General features: G+C 52.8%; 1 long non-coding RNA gene across 1 annotated transcript in view; it reads right to left on the reverse strand.

Annotated features, from left to right (window-relative positions):
- Nucleotides 1-701: 701 nt before the first annotated feature.
- The window catches only part of LOC141370559 (uncharacterized), a 47,012-nt gene continuing 27,988 nt past the window's right edge, over nucleotides 702-19,725 (reverse strand). Inside the window, exons 2-4 of the long non-coding RNA XR_012374696.1 lie at nucleotides 2,408-2,522; nucleotides 1,816-2,006; nucleotides 702-866 (exon numbers count right to left, since the gene is read on the reverse strand). This is a non-coding gene — a long non-coding RNA (uncharacterized lncRNA). The remainder of the gene's footprint in view (nucleotides 867-1,815; nucleotides 2,007-2,407; nucleotides 2,523-19,725) is intronic.

A 19,725-nucleotide genomic window follows, 5' to 3' on the forward strand; every position in this document is an offset into this window, starting at 1 on the left:
AGGAGAAGAAGGAGAAGAAGGAGAAGAAGGAGAAGAAGGAGAAGAAGAAGAAAGAAGAAGAAGAAGAAGAAGAAGAAGAAGAAGAAGAAGAAGAAGAAGAAGAAGCAGCAGCCCCCAGAGATGCAAGAAAGGTGGAAAGGTCCTGTGAGGACACAGTGGGAAGGGGGCTGTCTGCAAGGCAAGGAGAGAAGCCTCAGGGGAAAGTGAGCCCCTGTCACTCAGGATGACATCCTGATCTTGCACTTCCAGCCTCTGGAGCTGTGAGGAATATGTCTCTGTTGTTTAAGCCCCAGTCTGTGGTGTTCTGTTATGGTGGCCGAGCTGACGAATACAGTGGCATCCCATCCAGTGGGCACAGCACATCCCCCAGCGGTGGTGGCGGTCTCATCGACGAGGAATCAGACCTAGAGGCACCCAGCAACTCGCCTGAGGCCCCACCGATCAGCTGGGAAGCAAGGCCACGTCTGCAGGACTGTGGAGTCCACGCTCCTGTGGGTGGGGCGGACCGTGGCACAAAGCTGGTGCCCTGGAGCGAGGCTGCCCCAGCAGGAGGCCAGAGGCTGGCCCTGCTAGGTAAAAGGTAGCGAGTGCAGGGCAGGTGCCCCAGGACGGTCCTGTGAGCCCCTTGCCTGTGCCCTCGGACACTGGGGGGCACCGACCTTCCAGGAGCCCACGTGGAGGAGCAGGCTGTGCCTCTCAGGCTGCAGAGGACTGGGGGTAGGAGAGAAGATCCGAGGATGGAGGCTGTCCAGTGAGAGGCCCTGGCCAGGACTCAGCAGAGCAAACGCGACACTGGGTCCTGCCCTGCCGAGCCTCAGTCTGCTCATCAGCCAAATGGGCATGATAATTCTCCTTTGCTGATCACTCTGAGGAGGAAGAAAAGAGACAACTAATGAGGAGGAGGGGTGGGGAGGGATCACCTCCTCTCCCAGATGAGAAGCCAGAGGCCGAGGGAAGAGAAGGGCCACGGGTCTGGCCAGCCCACCAAGAAGCATTCCTGCTGGGGCTGACCAAGTGCCTCCAGGTCTGGGCTCTGAAAACGGCTTCTGGGCCTTTAATGCCACAGGACAGAGATTCCATGACCAAGGCCTGCTTCTCCTCCAGTCCATGAGCTTCTGGAGGCCAGGACTGTATCCAGTTTTGCTCATCATCATATCCTCAGCGTCCAGCAGAGCTCTTGACACACTGAGGGCACCCAGCCAATATTTGTGGAATGGATGGATAAATGATTGAAGATAGCCATGCTTTTCAAAAAGGTACATAAGTAGCCTGGCAGGGTAGCACAGAATGCCAGAAGGCATGGGTGCCCCTTCCTAGAAAGTCCATCAAATCCCAGAATATGGGGGAAATAACCATGTAACACGTTAACATCATTTTTTAAATTGTGGCCGTTTTGTAAAAAATTAAACATAGATTAACCACATGATTTAGCAATTCCACTCCTGGGGCTATATCCAGAAGAAGTGAAAGTAGGGGGGTGCCTGGGTGGCTCAGTTGGTTAAGCGACTGCCTTCAGCTCAGGTCATGATCCTGGAGTCCCGGGATGGAGTCCCGCATCGGGCTCCCTGCTCGGCAGGGAGTCTGCTTCTCCCTCTGACCCGCCCCCCTCTCATGTGCTCTCTCTCTCTCATTCTCACTCTCTCAAAATAAATAATAAATAAATCTTAAAAAAAAAAAAAGAAGTGAAAGTAGGAACTTGAACAGGTACGTGTACACCAATACTGAACTGCGATGTTATTCACAAGAGCCAAAAGGTGCAACAACCAAATGTCCATCGATGAACAAACAAGTACACAAAACGTGGCATATCCATACCTGGAATATCATTCAGCTTTAAAAAGGAAGGAGGGGCGCCTGGGTGGCTCAGTCGTTAAGCCTCTGCCTTCGGCTCAGGTCATGATCCCAGGGTCCTGGGATCGAGCCCCACATCGGGCTCCCCGCTCGGCCGGAAGCCCGCTTCTCCCTCTCCCACTCCCCCTGCTTGTGTCCCCTCTCTCGCTGTGTCTCTGTCAAATAAATAAAATATTTAAAAACAAAATAAAAAGGAAGGAAATTCCAACACGGACAAAACTTGAAGGCATGATGCTGAGTGAAATAAGCCAGTCACAAAATAATAAATGCTGTATGATTCCACTTACTGAGGTCCCTCAAGAAGTCAGAGTCATAGAGACAGAAAGCACGGTGGCTGCTGGTAGGGACTGGGGGGAGAGGGGGACGGGGAGCTGGTGTTTAATGGGGAAAACGTTTCTGTTTGGGAGGATGAGAAAGTTCTGGAGACGAATGGTGGTGATGGTTGCACATCAAGATGAATGTACTTAATGCCACTGAACTGTGCACCTAAAAATGGCTAAAATGGCTAACTTTATGTTAGTATACATTTTTAATTATGGTAAAATACAGCACTAACATCATTCTCATGGGGGATCGGGGCCACCCTTCTGTCTCAGGGGCAGGGTCACGGCTGTCTTCCAAGCAGGCTGAGTCCCATCAGGAGCTCCAGGTACCAGCGTCCTCGCTGCAAGCTGGATGGAGAAGACACAGGAGGAGGAGATGGGGTGATTTAAGGGGACATGTCCGGTTAAGTGATTTTTCCAGTTACCCACAAAATCTGCATCTTATATTTATTTCCTTCACCAAATATCTTCTGAGTGTTTGCCAAGTGCAGGTTACCAGGCAGGCTGGGGGGAGGGGTGCCGAGGAAACCAAGCCTGTGTCTGGTCTCTGGAGCATCCAGGCCAAGAGGAAAGACATGACACCCCTGTCTGTAAAATGGACTGACACCTGCTCCTTGGGGTTGGAAGGGAGGAAGCTTGAAAAGCCCTTTGCACAGGGCCTGGCCCAGAGCAAGAGCCTAGGAGATGCCCGTGGTAGTTCTTGGTTTTTTTACTTTTCCCTCTCATAGGAGGTAAAGAAGGTCCAAGTCAGTTGACTAGGGGGGTGCAGGGTTCTGTGAAGGACAAGCCCCCAAGAGAGTTATTTTCTTATTTTAAATATAGGAAAAATATGCTGGAAAAAATATAGGAGACTACCCAATACGAGGAAAATCTCACTGAGGGGGCAAAGTGGCAGCTTGCTAATCATGAATTCTCTGCAGTTTCCCACCCCCACCCCAATCAAGAGCCTGGTCTAACAGTCGCCGCCCCTCTACACTTAGTGCCCCCTCTGCATGACTCACTCGCCTTAGATCCAATTGTTTTCAGGGCCTCCTCAGCAGAGCTCTTGATGGATTTGGTAATTGGAGTAATTACGGTAATTTTACCTTAAAGACAGGCAGCTGCAGATTCCCTATCGGGAGCCCCCTCCCTGGCCTCCTGCCAGCCAGTATTCAGGGACAAGGACAAGTGGCTCCCATTCCCCTCCCCCAGAATGCAAAGTGGCTGGGGTGGGATGAAGGTTTTCAATAGTAGGCATGTCCCACCCTCTCTTCGCTGCCCCCCAGCCCCGGGAGAGGGGCAGAAGACAGCAGGATGGATTTGCCAGAAATCACTTCTTTCCACCACCCCAACATTGGCTCCAGGACTTGCAAAGCACAGCGACATTCACTTGTTCCCCATCGAGGCCTGAAAACCAAGACACAGGACCCCCCCTCAGGACTAGGAATGAAGTCTCTTAATTTTTTTTTTTTTTAAGATTTTACTTATTTGACAGAGAGAGACAGCGAGAGAGGGAACACAAGCAGGGGGAGTGGGAGAGGGAGAAGCAGGTTTCCCGTGGAGCAGGGAGCCCGATGCGGGGCTCGATCCCAGGACCCTGGGATCATGACCTGAGCCGAAGGCAGATGCCCAACGACTGAGCCACGCCCAACAACTGAGCCGCCCAGGCACCCCAGGATGAAGTCTTTTATAGATCCCTTAAAGCCCCAACTGCATGTATCCTGTGGTCTCCATGTGTGAGAGGCAGGGAGGGGTGATGGACCCTTGGACAAGGCGGGGAGAGTCATCTGCCCACAACCAGGTCCCAGCAGCACCCTCCCACCCTCACCCCCTGCCCGGGCCTGGGCTCCCTGCCCCCAGCGGCAGCTCGAGGAATTTCCCCTTCATCTCAGAGCCCAAAGTGCCGGCAGGCCGAACTCTTCTGGTCTCAGGGTTAGTAGTCTTCCCAGAGGAGGGACTTCAAGGAAGTCCTCGGGTAATGTATGAGGGGCTCGCTCTGCCCCCTTGGGAGTCAGGGCTGGGCCCCTGGTTGGACCCATGAGTGAGGAGGAGCACTGGTGGGTGTGGAAACCCTCCCCCCCAGGAAGGTGCCTCCTGGACACTTTGAGTTGGGGAGCTGGGGCCTGGGAGAAGGATTGAGGGAGCAAAGGTCAAAGGAGGGACATGGTACCCTAGGTTAGCCTCCCAGGTTTGCAGGAATTCCCGAGGACTAGAACTCTGATTAATTGGATTACGAATAAGCGAGGTAACCCTGCTTGCACCCCATCCCTATTCCTAAGGCTTTAGGCTTCAGTATGCTCCAGCAAGTTCCAAGGACATGGGGCTTCCCCCTGACAGACAGGGTGGGAAGTGCAGGAGAATAAACATTCTCAAAATAGCCCTCCGCCAATGACTAATGGGAGCGGGCCTTTAAATACACCTCTTCCTTGCCCCGTCAGGAGTGAATGACTGAGAAGTGCTCACGGTTCAGTGCCTTCTTCCCTTCCCTGTCCCACGTCCCCACTGCCCTGCACTCAGATCCTTGTCTCTGGCCTGCTTCTGGGAACTCACACTGAGACAACTACCCAAGCCAGGGGATGCCCGAGGGATGTTCTGACGGAATTTCCCGGGCCTGGGCTCTACTCCCAGTTGGGCCACTGCAGACAGGACACCCTTTGTGGGGGCCCATACCCCAGTCAGCCTCACTGGGTCACCTCATTGCCATTCTGCCCACCTGATCTGGCCTCTAGACTAGACTGGGGCTACCGGGGTCGCGGGGCTGTGGGGACTACTAAGAGCCAGAAGGGGACATGCCCATGTGACATCAGAGCATCACTGAATGGCCAGGGAGGTGCATCACTGTCTCCTCTAGCGCTGGGAGAAGTGAGGGCAGCAGTGGCTGCAGAATTCCAACTTCCCTTGCTTCTCACCTCCTTTAGGTGAGCATCATCTCTTCGGCCCTCCCACCTCCCCCAGGAGCCAATGAATGGATAGGGCCTCCTGGGATTGGGCCCCAAGGACCCGCCCACCCCTGGCCAGCCAATCACTGGCTCTGCTGTGGATGGGTACAAGGGTGGGAGGAGTCCCGAGGAAGGCGGTGGGGAGGGCAGGATGGGAAAGCTCTGGAAGGGAGCCAGATCCGTCTGTTAGCCCCGCTGCCCAGACAACTTCTCTTCTAGCACGTGCTGCTCCAGCAACCATGGCCTTGGCAGACATCTTTCTGTTCCCTCTATCTGCAAACCCCTTCTCCAAGCTCTTCCGATGGCTGGCCCCTTCTCATTTTGGTGTCGGTTCAAGTGTCACCTCTTCAGAAAGGGCTTCTGTAGCGGGGGCTACACCCACATCTGCTCCACCCACAACCTCTCGGCGCCCACCGATCCTGTCCTCACTGATGGCTTCCTATGGTAAGCATCTGGGACCCCCTGCCCAGGGTCATTCTGTGACACAGAAGATGGTCAGCCTTGTATCTGTGAAATGGACCAGATGTGCCACGGAGTTAACACCCCTGGAAGCAGCACTCAACCAATACGGGTGGTCAGGTGGTCGGTGCCTGGGGCCTAGGCTCCCTGCCCCCAGCGGCAGCCTGAGGAATTTCTGTATCTTCTATACCCCTTAGTTGACACCGGAAGCATATCTATACCATTTCCCAGAAATCCCTGCAGCATGCAGGGCCACCTGCCCACCCCTGAAACCTGCTCATTAGCACACCCTACTCTGGCTCCAGCTTTCCTAGCTCACATCTCTACTCTCAACAGGGTCTTCCTGTGAACACTTCCCAAATAAACTGCTTGCCCTCCAATTTTTAGCTCAGGGTCTTCTTCTGGGGGCTTCCAAACTCAGGCCTTTCCCCGGCCACCCAAAACAAAGACCCGCCCACATTCGTTTCACCTCCCTAGGGGCTTTCTTTTCTTTTCTTTTTTCTTTTCTTCTCTTCCCTTTCTTCTCCTCCTCCTCCTCCTCCTCCTCCTTCTTCTTCCAAAAGATTGTATTTATTTATTTATTTATTTATTTGAGAGAGAGAGAGAGAGAGCACCAGCAGGGGGAGGGGCAGAGGGAGAGGGAGAGAATCTCAAGCAGACTCCTGCTGAGGGTGGAGCCCGATGCTGGGCTTCATCCCATGACCCTGAGATCATGACCTGAGCCACAATCAAGAGTCAAATGCTAAACCGACTGAGGTACCCAGGTGCCACAATAATTTTGTTTCTAAGTTACTGTGTGTCTCTGGATAGTCTATGAGTTCCAAGAGAGTAGAGACCTTTCCTGTCTTGTTTATTACTCTGGCTCCAGCCTAGCCCAGTGCTGAGCACTGAATGTCATTGTGGAGTAGATGCCGATTCCCTCATGTCATCCTTCCATCCTCTGTGGTGACATAGGAATGGCAGATCGAATCTCTAGGAGCACAGAGAGGTTACCTGCAGTTACAGAATCTTTAGGAGCACAGAAGTTACCTGCAGCCCCACATGGGTAGATTGGAGCTCAGGTCTGCCATCCAGCCCCATCTGGCCACCACTAAACACTCCCTGTCCCAGAGAAGCCTCACTTGAATGCCAGGTGAGACACCTCCTCTGCCCAGGGGGCATTTCTGCCTTTGCCAGGGAAATACTCCCACTTGAAGGCATCTTTCCAAATTTTATCCTCCTTCCTCGCAGAAGTTGGAGGCAGGAAGGGTTTGTCTCAGTCTGCTCTGGCTGCATAACAAAACACCACGGACTGAGGGACTTTAACAACAGATATTTATTTTCTCACAGCTCTGCAGGCTAGAAGTCCAAGGTCAAGGTGGCAGAAAATTAGGTTTCTGGTGAGAACTGTCTCCCTGGCTTGCCAAAAGCTGCCTTCTTATTGTGTCTTCACATGGCCTTTCCTCTGTGCCAGAAGAGAGTTCTGGTATCTCTTCTTTGTATAAGGACACAAGTCTTATGGGATCAGGGCCCCATCTTATGACCTCCTTTAACCCTAATTACCTCCTTAAAAGCCCTATTTCCAAAAACAGTAAACTTGGGGGTTAGGGCTTCAACACATGAAAGTCCATAACAGTGTTCCTTAAAAGAGATATGATCCCAACCCAAGTCAGCCCCAACTGCAAAGAGCTTGGAGAAGCTGGGCACCCAGTATGAGCTGTGCTAACTCAGAGGCAGGGCTGGTGCAGGATCATCAATCACCATGATACCACATGGTGGAAAAAGATGAGCCCTCTGATAGAGCCGAAGATGAATGGGGAAGCTGACATGTGATTAAACTGGGATCCTCTGCTGGTGGTGGATGGCCCATACTGGGTGCTAAGTTAGCACAGGTGGGCCTGGGCTCGCAGCACCCACTGAGGCACCTGCCCCTCCTTCTGCCCAGGTTAAAGGACTGTCCCTCCAACCACACACCTCTCTATTATTCCGGCCCTCTAAATGAGAGAATGAGGAAGGCAATGGGACCAGTGTAGGTGCTGGGAACCATGGGGGAGAGAATACTATTAGTTACCATTCAGGCTGCCTGGTTCTTATTAATAATGAATAATAGTAGTGAGGGCACTGAATGAGCACTGGGTACTTCAAGTGCGTTTTCTCATTTCACTCGGACCAGGGAGGTCAGAGTTAAGTTAGGTGGGGAGGCAACAGTTTCTAGAGGAAACCGACAGAGGGGCAAAGAGGGACTCATTTATTCATTCATTCATCCAACATATTTTTATTAAGCACCTACCATTATATGGTAGGTATACCTACATACCATATATGTACCATTATATCCACAAAGGTGAGCAAAACCCCACATGGTCTCTGCCTTCAAGGGGCTACCTCGTATTTGGGGGGACAGATGATTTAGAAACAAATTAAGTAAGATAACTTCAGGTAATGATAAATGTTAGGAAGAAAATTACCTAAGGTGACGAGAGACAGTGGTGGAGGAGGTAATGTCACATGGGATGGTCAGAGGAGGCCTCTTGAAGGAAGGGACATTTGAGCAGAGAACAGGATGTGGAAGGAGCTGGCCATGGGAGTGGCTGGACTAAAAGTATTCTAGGCAGAGAGAACAGCAAGGGCAAAAGCTCCAAAGCAGGAATGAACTTGGTATGTCTCAGGAATTGAAAGGTGGTTTGTGTGGCTGGCTTTGCAAAGTGAGGGTTGTGAGTGAATGGCATGAGAGACATTAGACAGACCTCATAGGCCAGGGCAAAGACTTGGATACTATTTTAAGTGGTCTGGGATCTCTCTGGAAGGTTTTTAGTAGGAGGGCTTTCAGAAAAATTGAGTTTTTGTTTTACAAGGACCACTGTGCCTGCTGTACAGAGGATAAATAGGAGGGTGAGAAGAGAGAGCAGTTAGAAGGCAGTGAAGCAATTGAGACTTTGTACCATCACCGTCATCATCACCACCACCACCATCACCATCACCATCATCATCACCATCACCATCACCACCACCACCATCACCACCACCATCACCACCACCATCACCATTACCACCATCATCCCCATCACCACCATCACCATCACCATCATCAGCATCACCACCACCACCATCACCACCACCATCATTACCATCACCACCACCACCATCACCATCACCATCATCCCCATCACCACCAAAATCATCACCATCACCATCACCACCATCATCCCCATCACCACCACCATCATCACCATCATCCCCGTCCCCATCACCACCACCACCATCATCACCATCACCATCATCACCATCCTTATCACCATCACCATCATTAAAGACATTGAGATCATTGTGGCTTGGACTAGGATGGTGGTAGGAGCAAAAAAATGAAGTGGGTAGATTGGGGTTTATTTTGGTGGGAGGTCCCATAGGGCTTGTAGGTGGATTATGGGGATAGAGAGGAATTGGGAAACAGAAGCAGCAACTTTGGCTGAATCCCATGGTATTTCCCCCACAAGGATAATGTACCCAATCCCCTACTTCCACTGTTTTTTTTTTTTTTAAAGATTCTATTCCTCTATTTGAGAGAGAGAGAGAGCACATGAGCAGGGGGAGGGACAGAAGGAGAGGGAGAAGCAGACTCCCCACTGAACAGGGAACCTGACGTAGGTCTTAATCCCAGGACCTGAGATCATGACCTAAGCTGAAGGCAGACGCTTAACTGACTGAGCCACCCAGGTCCCCCCCCCCACTTCCATTCTTGACTGTCCTCTCTCACTAGAACCTACCATGTCCTGATCCTGCTTCAGGTGCTGAAAGAGCACCAGATTTGGAATTGGGCATTTAAGCATCTCATTCTGTGTGAGAAGCCGTGGTTTAACTTTGCTGAACATCAGTTCCTTCATATGTAACATGGGATTACATAGTAACACCTACTTCATGGGATTGTGGGGCTAGTGTTGGGCTAACCTCGTGCTTCATCCAATCTGGGCTCTTTGGATGGAGCTGCTGGAGAAACTGAGGCCACTCAAAGGCTCTTAATCTGCAAGCAGTTGGGGATAAGTCAGATGGATATCTTCTACATTGCTTCTCAGAATTCTGCATTAGAATTAAGCTCTGGTTGCCTACCCTGGTAACCTGTTTGATGATGCATCCTTTTATGAGCTGCCTCCCCTCTCATCTCCCCACCCCCTTGGGTTTCTTGGGATCACTATTTGCACTTGAATCATTGTCTCAGAGGTTGCTTCTGGATGAACCCAAATTGCAGAGGTTAAAATTGTAAAGCCCTGGGCATATGTTAAGCACTTCATAAATTCATTGTTGAATAAATGAGCACCAGGCTTCCCCTGCTCTGAGGAGACAGACCCAGGAAAGGGGAAGGAGGAAGGGAGCAACCCGGAACCCTCGGAAATGAGAGGGGGGAGGATCCCAGAGCCGGCCTTGCAGCATGCCCACCACCTTCAGCCGCTGATCGGGACTCCATTCCTCCTTCTCCCGAGTGCTCTTCTTGGCCCTCAAGTAGCTGCAGGTGCGAGGTGTGGCCAGAGCCCATTGAGAAACACAGTCACTGTTCTCACCATCAAGCCCCCTGCTTCACTCAGTGAAGGGACAACACCCACGAAGAGCTGGACTGAGGAGAAAAAAAAAACTTGAATGAAGTCAAAGTGACATTGCACGTATGCCTTTCATCTGCAAGCGGAATTTAACTATGATATTACAGAATGCCAAGATTGTACAAAGCAACATTGAAATTGTGAGAGCTACGGAGAGGGGTCTCCTTCTTGTCTTTCCAGTCACGGCCCGCCCCCCCCCCTCGCCTGTTCGTGGCCAGAGCCTTGTTTCCCCCTCCCTGAGGCCTAACCCTTCATCTTTCAACGGAGCTCAGAGAAGGCAAGGGGTTTGGCCCAGGCCACAAAGCTCTTCCAGCTTTGTCTCCAGGACTGTCCCATGATATACCCTAGGGCCACTTTCAAAGTAATTTTCCCTGGGGAAAAAAAAATAACTGCCTCTTGATAGAGGTACTGTATTTTTTATTCTCCTCAGGCTGGGAATCATGGATGAAACTCCGTGGGGATCCAAGTCCCCGAGTGCTGTGCCATACAGTGAGCACAGCGCAGGAGCCTCCATCCTGGGGGCTGGGGAGCCCACTGGCCAGGGGTTCTGTGGGGGGTCCGGAGGGGAGGAGACAGCCCCCGCCCAAGTCCTCTGTGGGATCGGAGAGCCATTGCGGAGAAGGTCGCCTTGGAGGAAGATCTAGACCTTTCCCGGAGGCAGCAGTGCTCCCCCACTGGGTCCGCTGACACAGGCCATAGAGACAGCGGTGCGGCATCTGGGGCTGCTCCTTAGAGTCCGGGGCTTAGCGGGGCTCTGTTTCGTGACCCACTCGCCATGGGGGTTGGCGCGATACAGATCTAAGAGGTAGGCCTCTGGGTCCAGGCGATGTTCACCTGTGGGAAGCGGGCACGAAGAGTGTCGGAGGTGGTGGATGGGAAGATGCCGCGGGCCTGCCCAGGGCTTCACCAGGCCAGTGCACGGCACCCACCCCTACCCGTGTGAGCCTTGGTTGCTGTGGCTCACAGCTACCCCTCCGTCTGGAGAATGGGCCTCTAAAATGTCAGGTGCCTTGCAGGGGAGGTTGAGCTGCCTCCGCCAGGGCATCCCACAGCCCACGACGGCCTGATGCGAGGTAAGAACCGCGGCCTCCCCGGCCTCTCTCAGGAACCAGTCTGATGCAATTTGCGCTCCAGAGCTCCCCCGTGTGGCCACGGCTGGCCTTCTCTCTTCTCCGCCTTCTTCCCACCCTCCCTCCTGAGGTTTTTGCCTGAGGAGCACTCCCTGAACACCACTACTGGCCAAGCCTTGGCTTAGCCTCGGCTCCTCAGCCAGCGGTTCTCAGAGTAAGGTCCCTGCACCAGCAGCAGCACCCAGGAACCTGTTGGAGATGTGGATTCTCAGGGCCGGGCCACTGCATCCTCACAGCCCTCCGGGGGATTCTGACCCCGTGGTACAGTTTGAGAATCACTGCACTGGAGAAATGCGACTGGGAAGAGCTGCCCATCCTTGGCTGCCCAAAACCAGGCGAAGAAACCTCAGAGCCCAGCGCGTGTTCGCAGAATTCCTTCCAGAATCCACGGCCGTTGGTCCAGGAGGAGCCACCTCAGCCAGCGTGCCCCAGAGATATCCCTTTCACCGGTGGTGCTGGCAACTGTCACACTAAACAAAAAATTCTGCCCTCCCATGCCGCAGGCCGTTGTCAGGTAAAACTCCACAGAATCCGAGGACCCTCCACCTCCCAGCTGGGTCCCACCTGCTTTCATGACATTTACATTACTCACTGTATTTCTTGTAAAAACTGAATACAGAGGCCTGAGGGAGGGGAGGGCTCACCCCGCCCCAAGTGGTCTCTGGTTTCCCCCAGAGGGGCCCAGGGAGCTCTCAAGGTCAAGAGCTTTGGGGGACCTGGGCTTGGCCCTGTTCCCCACCCCCCACCTGGGACTTACAGATATTCCCTCCAGCCTCATAGAGGAGGATGTCCCCGACTTCACAGACCTGCTGTCACAAGGTAGAGACAACAAAACCACTGACCTTTTCTCCCAGAGGCAGCGAGATCAACTGCTTCTGGACCCCAAGCCTGGAAGGGCCAGTCCTCACGGATTTGGGGTGTCAGGTGCGAGATGAGACATAAGAACCCTCCCAGGAGAGCCAGAGCCCTTCAAGGAGCCCAGGGCACCAAGGCAGGGGGAGGCAGCTGGATGGCACCCGGGGGGCCAGCGCTGGGTCCCCTGTCACCAGAGCATCAGGATGGAGGCTGTGAGGAGGGTGGAATGAGGGGTGACAGATGGGGATAGGAGCCGCTGTGAGAGGCAAATTCTAAGTCAAGGTGGATTATGGATATTGTATGATTACATATGATAATTAAAATTATATAATTGTCATAATTATGGATATCCTGAGTTCAACTCCAGAATCTGTCCCGTTTGCTGTGTGGCCTTGGGCAAGTCCCTTTCCCCCTCTGGGCCTTAGTTTTCCCATCCATAAAAAGAGGAAGTAGACAAAACACTTGCTAAGGGCTGGCAGTCTAAGAGTCCTTCGTGCCAACCCCATCAAGGAGGCTCCTGAGAGTGCAAGCTGTTTCTTGCATCCTGGAGCAACCCTGTGTATTAGCCCCACTAATCCTCTCTCAGCTCTTTGGCCCTGCTGCCTCAGGGCCTTTGCACCTGTGGTTTTCTCTCCCTGAAAGCTTACCTCACTCCCCAAACTATACCAGGTATGTTGTTTGACATTTACATTACTCCCTGTATTTCTTGTAAAACCGAATACAGTTTGTAACTTGATATTTACTTTGTGGCTTTTGACTCCTGTCTCTTCCACAGGGCTGGGAGCTGGTAGGTCCAGGGCTCCTGTTTGCTCTTTTCATGGTGATTCTAGCATTCCCCATGGTCCTTGGTCTATAGTAGGCAGCCATTAAATATCATTATTATTTGGAGCCAAGAAGTTCTCTAAGAAGGCTGCAGAACCCACTTCTGAACACCCCAGAAGGGGAAAAGCCAATGGCATGAGCAACTCCCCTCAATGGCCTTCAGCTCTGAGGGGCTGACCCTTCCTTGCACCTGCTCCCTGCAGGGGAAAGGCTCCTGTCTCAGCGAGGTGCTCCTAACCACTGTTCATGTCCTCACCACCTTCTTGACCCTGTGAAAGCCAGGACTGAAGCACTCTGTGAACAGCCTGGGGACATGGGCCACTTCAGTGCTGGGAGTCAGGGGCACCTCCAGGGGATCTGTGACAGACCAGGCCACCTAGATCTTTGCCCCTTTGGGAGTCTACAGAGAAAGAAAAAGATCCATCCATAGAGGACACACATGCATGCCTGGAATTCACATGTGTAAGCATAAACACACACGTGCACTTACACAAATACCCACACTAGAAATACAAGATGCACACAAACACATACACACCAGCCGTTTATGCACAGAGCATCTCATGTTCACATACATACGGCCCCCCAAAGTGTGCATACAGAGACAGGCACAGAAACACACATGTGCACATGCCTTCACACTCAGATACACACCAGGAGTGCAAGCAATGCACCCACAGACGCATGCATATAGGTTTATATAAATGTGCATCATGCACAACACGACGCCAATTTCTCTGTTCTGGACTTCATTAAGAACCCTGCTCCGGACTCCTCCCAGGAGCACTTCGTGTTCTTGGAAGGCCTTTCTTTTCTACCACTCCTCTCCTCAGCCCAGTCACCCCACGGCTCACAAAGCAACCCCCACTTTCCCAACCCTCGGTCAGACACACAGAAGGCTGTCCGAAAGTGGGGTAGGGGAGACGGCTGCTGGAAGTCCCGGCACCGCGCCACTTCCCTCCCGCTCAGTCGGGTCTTCTCCCGAGTTTCAGAGACACCGCCTCCTCGCTCGCTCCGACGGGGCCGGCGCGCCCCCTGGTGGCCGAATCCGCAGCGCCGTTCCTGGCAGCCAGGTAGCGAGTACCTGCAGGAGGCGGGTGCGGGCCCCCCGCTCCCCCCCCCCCCCCCCCGGCTCCCTGTCCCCATCCGCCAGGGATGGGACGCTCACCGCCGCCTCCAGGCCGCCTCCCCCCCGCCTTGTCCCTGTCTGCGTGTAACCTTTGCAGCCAGGTCTGGAGGCCCCCGTCACTGAGCTGGAGGTGGGGGGGCGGACACAGCTGTCATTTAGTTTTCGCACCTGGGCGACCAAGAAAGAGGCGACTTGGCCGGAGAGAATCACATCTTAGCCGGGGCCTGAGGCTGCTGGGGAGAGAGGCAGAGCCCAGGAGGGTCACTGTGGCCTCTTCCCTGTCCCAGCCCCCCACGCAGGGGTGGCAATACATGTTTGTTGAATTTGGGGCTGAAGCACTACTTTGGTAGGATGTGTGTGTGGGGGGGAGGTGGCATGTAGTCCCTAAAGAGGGCCAGGGAGTAGGGGCGTCTGAGAGTTAAAGCCGACTTCTGGGCTTAGTGGACAGCGGTCTCCCAGGCAGAAGCTGGAGGGTTTTGTACCTGCTGTGGGACAGCTGCTCAATGGCACACTCAGGCAGAGGTGTCCCCAAGAACACACCTGGAGTGGGCTAAGGCTCTAGGAAACCCCAGCCAGCCCTGCACTGGCAAATTCCCAAAGACCTTCAGATCAACCCATGCCTGTCTGTTGAATCAGAACCCAGCAGACAGAGCTGAAAGAATCTAGACCCCGTGGACCCTGATAACAAAGAGCATGTGTGCAGGTCTGAAAGAAATGGGTTCCACTCTGGGGTCCTCTATTTCCTACCTGTGAGACACTCAAGCAAGATAATATACATGGGGGAGGGGGGGGAGGGGCAATTCTCCCATTTACTAACGCTTGCAACAAGAAAATACTTAGGTATTCCTGGGATTTTTAAAACTTCGTACGATAAAAATTATTATAATCTAATGTGTCTTAGTCACATTAGCTCAGAGATGAAAGACACAGGGGAGAAAGGAATTATGGGAGCGCAGGTAAGTACCTGCGTGGGGGAGGAGCGGGGCCATCAACAGAGCTAGCTGACTCTTGAACTAGGTTGGAGGAAGGGGCAGAACTACCAGGCTTCAGCCCTTTCTGAAAATGAAAGAACTGCAGGCAGAGCAAATCGCATAAGCAAAAACTCAGAGGTGTGAGGTGTCGGATGAGGGGGGAGAACCAGCTGATATTTGGTGTGCTTAGAACACAAAGGAATGGCTGGGTTTGGTGGGGGAGAAACAGAACAGTCAGAGCTTCACTTGCTGGTTTCTGGAATAAAAAAAAAAAAAAGGACACCTATCTTACTGACTTGATGGATGGAGGGAGGGAGGGAAGGCAGAAAGGTGAGTCAGCAGATGGATGAGTAGAGGGGTGGGTGGGTACATGGGCTGGGCATCTCCCAGGGCTGCGGCCAGCCAGCAGTGGTGGGCCATGCTGCCTTGTGTTCACAGGGGCCTCCAGTGTTTGCTGGGTCTTCTCAGGGCTCCTGCCCTGCCCTCAGCTTTCAGCAAGCCTTACATGCCTACAGCACAGAGGCGTCTCTCTTCTTACTCTTGCTCCTCACCCTTGCTTTGGACTGTTATGACTGTTAGTGCCAGGTTCATGGGGGCCAGGGGATACGCTGGCTATCCGTCTGTGGCCTCGGTTTTAGGCAGGACCTGTCCACTTGAGCCTCAGGCTTTTTCAGCATCATTGAAGCTTTAATGTGAAGGAATTCCTTGTAGGAGCTCAGGGAACACCCCAAATCTGGGGTAGCCCAGACAGCAGGGGACTGACTGAGAGGCATGGCAGTGGAGAGAGAAAGTGTAGATACCTCTTGGACACCAAGGCAGGGGGAGGAAAAAGACACGGGCCCATACATAGGATCCCACAAAGATCCCAGAAAGAGATACGACTAGGGATTGGAGAGATACAACTAGGGATACATCCAGTCCCAGATGGCAGGTGCATCAGGGCAGCTGACCTAGAGGAGGATGGGAGCCTGTCCCTGCTACCAGGATGGACACCTTGTCTCCTCCACTCGTGGTTGACCCGCGGCCGTCACTGCACGGACCTCTTATCATTGCTTCTATTCTGGTCCTTTGTTGCTCTCCCTCACCGCATCTGTCTCTGCCCTTGGCAGTGCCACCCACGGCTCCAATGCTCCTCTTCCTATTACTCTGCATAACGATAGAATATTAAGTGAAAAAAATAAATTGTGCTCAACTGCGCCATCTAGAGGCCACAGTGGGGTTCTGCAGGCAGCACCAGGCATTCCTGCCGCCGGAAGGGAAAAGAACAAGAGGGAGGGACTGATGGATTTGTTTAGTATTGCCAGGACGACCTGACCAGCTTATGCCCCAGGGCCCCATTCGAGGGTCCTAAGAAGGGAAAGGAAGCATGCTGTGCTTGTAGGTAACAATGCTATGGGTATCGTACAGCCTAGTGTTTGCCATGTGAGCTGTGGAGTCGCACCTTCTGGGTTCAAAGTCTGACGCTCCCTCTGAGTTCGCGTAAATCGTTTTAACTTTCTCTGTGTCAGTAGTCTCACTTGTAAAGTGGGGCTAATGACAGGATCTACTTCGGAGGATTGTGCGGGAGATTAAGTTAGATAAAACATATAAACCACAGTGCCTGGCACATAGTGAGTGTTCAATAATTATAACTATTACAATTGTTTAGTTTACTTATTCAGGGCATTATTGCCAACATAGGAGGATGAAATGAAATCATGAAGGTAAAGTACCGGGTGTCATGCCTGATCCATGGTAAAAGGTCCATATGTAGTATCTTTAGATTATTAACCATCATCATTCATGGGTTAATGGGGGGAAATCAAATGATCAAGGCTAGAAGGTAAGATAATGTTGAGCATTAATTATCTCTGATGCTTTAGAAATAGAAAGTCATTATTTTAAAAATTTATTTTGATGTACTGTGCTTACATAAGTTATTTTCCCTGGGAGAAACTAGGTAAAGAGTACATGGGAACTCTGTACTATTTTTGCAACTTCTTGTGAGTCTGAACTTATCTCAAAATGAAAAAGAAACATTCTGTTTGGGTGAAGGACAGTACTTTCGCTTTGGAGTAGAGGTTACCGGGGGAGGCTGCGTACTTCCGAAGCAGTGGGCAGTAACGGTCCATCAGGAAGGCCCGGGTCGGGCTACTGGGGGCTCCAGTCCTGGTCTCAGGGTCAGCTGGCTGTCTCACTTCCCCCTGAACCTCACTACTCCTTTCCTACCAGCGAGGTGGGGGTTGCAGTGACAGCACCCACCTTTGAGGGCGAGGTAAGGAAACAAGCCAGTGCGTGGAAGCCTCTGGAATAAGGCCCAGAGCCAGCTACCTAGGGTTATCCAACCACATCAAAAAATGGTCAGTGAAGAACCTCTTCCTTTTGGTAACAGCAGGACCTGGGAAATCAGTTTGCTGGATTAAGGAGGACTTTCTAAGTATAAAAACAAAGAAGAACGTAAATGAACCTAAAGTGAAGAAGGAGCATAAATGCCTGTAGCTCCCTGCTCCCCAGGCCCTGGCACGGGCAGTAACCCGGCAGAGAGCTATGGTACGAATCCAGTGAATGAATGGTTCAACCCCTGTGTGCTGGGTGCCCGGCAGCACAGCAGGGGTGAGGAGGGCGAGGTGGGATGTGCTGGTGCCAAAGGATGGGGCCCGGCCACCAGCCGTCAAGGCAGCGTGCTCACGGGCAAGGTGCCTCCTGGAGCTGGCCTGGCCCTCGGCAGGAGCCCAGCAGCATCCACGGGGAGGCCTGCACCCTCCACTCGCTGCCTACACCCGCAGTCCCTCCAGCTCTGCAGCTGGAAAGAGAACAGAGAGGCAGTCAGAACAGGCTGCCTCCCCATCGACTCCGAGCCCAGAGCCCCGAGAAGCAAATTCCTAGGCTTGTGCCCTTGCTCAGGCCCACTAAACTCAGTAGCAATTGCCTAAGATTAGGGTCTGAGATGGTGACTGCAGGAAGCAAGCTCTGAGGCCGAGGATTCAGGCCTTTGCCTGAGCAACCCGCAGGAAGAGCGAGATGCTCCGAGCTGTGCGCCCTCTCTTACTTCAGCGTGCAGCCCCGTAGTGCAGGTGGGCAATGGCCAGGCCCGGAGAATGCAGGCCACTTACCTGGACAAGAAGCCCCGGGGCCTGAGCTGGGGGCATTTCATACCCGAGGCCCCATTCTCTGAAGACCCGTCTTATGCAAATGACAGACAGCTCCCAGTTAGTCATGCAGGAAGCACGGGATAGGCGGCCCCGGGATGTAGGAGCCCTTCCGGAGCCCTTCCCAACCCCTTCACAGATGGAGCAGCCGAAGCCCAGAGATCTTGCCCAGGGTCTCATAGCTGCTAAAGACCTACATGTAAAACGGGAACACAGCGGCCCGCAAGCACGCAGGCAAGCATTCACGCTCTCCACGTGCACACACACGCACGCACACATGCACGTATGTGTGCGCACCAACACAGCCCTGCAACAGAATCGCTGTCGCACTCAGGACCTGGTAGCATCCCAGAGGCCCCAGGCAGACAGGGCCTGCAGTGACCCTTATGCCACATGTTCAGCATTGAACAGAAGGCCCCACAGAGGTCCCTGACATCTCTGACAGGTGTCTGGTGTTGTCTTCAGGTTTAGCAGGCATAGATGTCCAGCCAGCAGCACCCGGCCACAACCTGGGGCTGTGTCAAGGTGGATGGGAGCCCCTGGTGGTCCCTGTCCAAGCCCTGGCTGCCAAGGAGGCCCTGACAGGCCTGTATCCGGCAGCCACTGGGAGTCGGCTTCTCCTTCTGCCAACAATATGAGAATACATACTCACATGGGCGCAAGGGGCATCCACGTATGGGATCATGAGACCCCCTAACACCAACCACACTTTTCAACAGAGAGATCTAATAAGACACCTGGGAATATGGGGGATACTGATGGGATTAACCACTATCTGGATGTCAACCGATAACACAGCCACCCCTGGGAAACAGAGCAGGCTGAGGAGGCCCCCTGTATGTTCCGATTCTGAAATGTAGTAATGAACTCACTCCCTCTCCCGGGATCTGGAGGAGACCACCACAGAATCACGCGGGCCCTGCTGTGCAGAGGAATGTCCCTTTCTGCTCAAGACCTAATTTACGGTGGAATACACCCCTCCACTATGCTTCCCCGTGGTCCCACCGCAAAACCGTTCATCCAAATCGGTCCTGAGTCCCACTCCAGAGACTCCACCCAGGAGCTCAGGCTCCAGGCCTGGGAATCTGCACTTGGAACGTCCTCCCCAGGTCACTGGAGCACCTGGGAAACACTGGCCTGGTGTGTTCCTTCCTTGTTACGGGGAACAGATGAGACCTCAAGGAGGAAGTTGCACACACATGTGAGCTGACTTGGAGGGCCGGTCGGTGTATGGTTGTGTCCAGTGTGACCAAGTTAGTCGACCAGGTGCTGGTGGTTTAAAAAACCCCAAATTGCCTTTATGGCACCTGGATTGCACACATAAGCCAGACACCCTAGTCTTCCAACATTTCTCCTGTACTTGGACGCCAAGCAAATGCTTCCAGGGCAGACACAGCTCTGTGGGTCCTCCCCTAATACATGCCGGCAGGTGGAGGCACTGGTCCCATTGTAATGCCAGGAGATTTTTCTTTTTAATTTTTTATTGTTATGTTAATCACCATACATTACATCATTAGTTCTTGATGTAGTGTTCCATGATTCATTGTTTGTGCATAACACCCAGTGCTCCA

Source organism: Callorhinus ursinus, unplaced genomic scaffold (genome assembly GCF_003265705.2).
Source record: "Callorhinus ursinus isolate GAN/ISIS: 27379988/994484 unplaced genomic scaffold, GSC_fseal_2.0 scaffold38, whole genome shotgun sequence".
Taxonomy (NCBI): domain Eukaryota; kingdom Metazoa; phylum Chordata; class Mammalia; order Carnivora; family Otariidae; genus Callorhinus; species Callorhinus ursinus.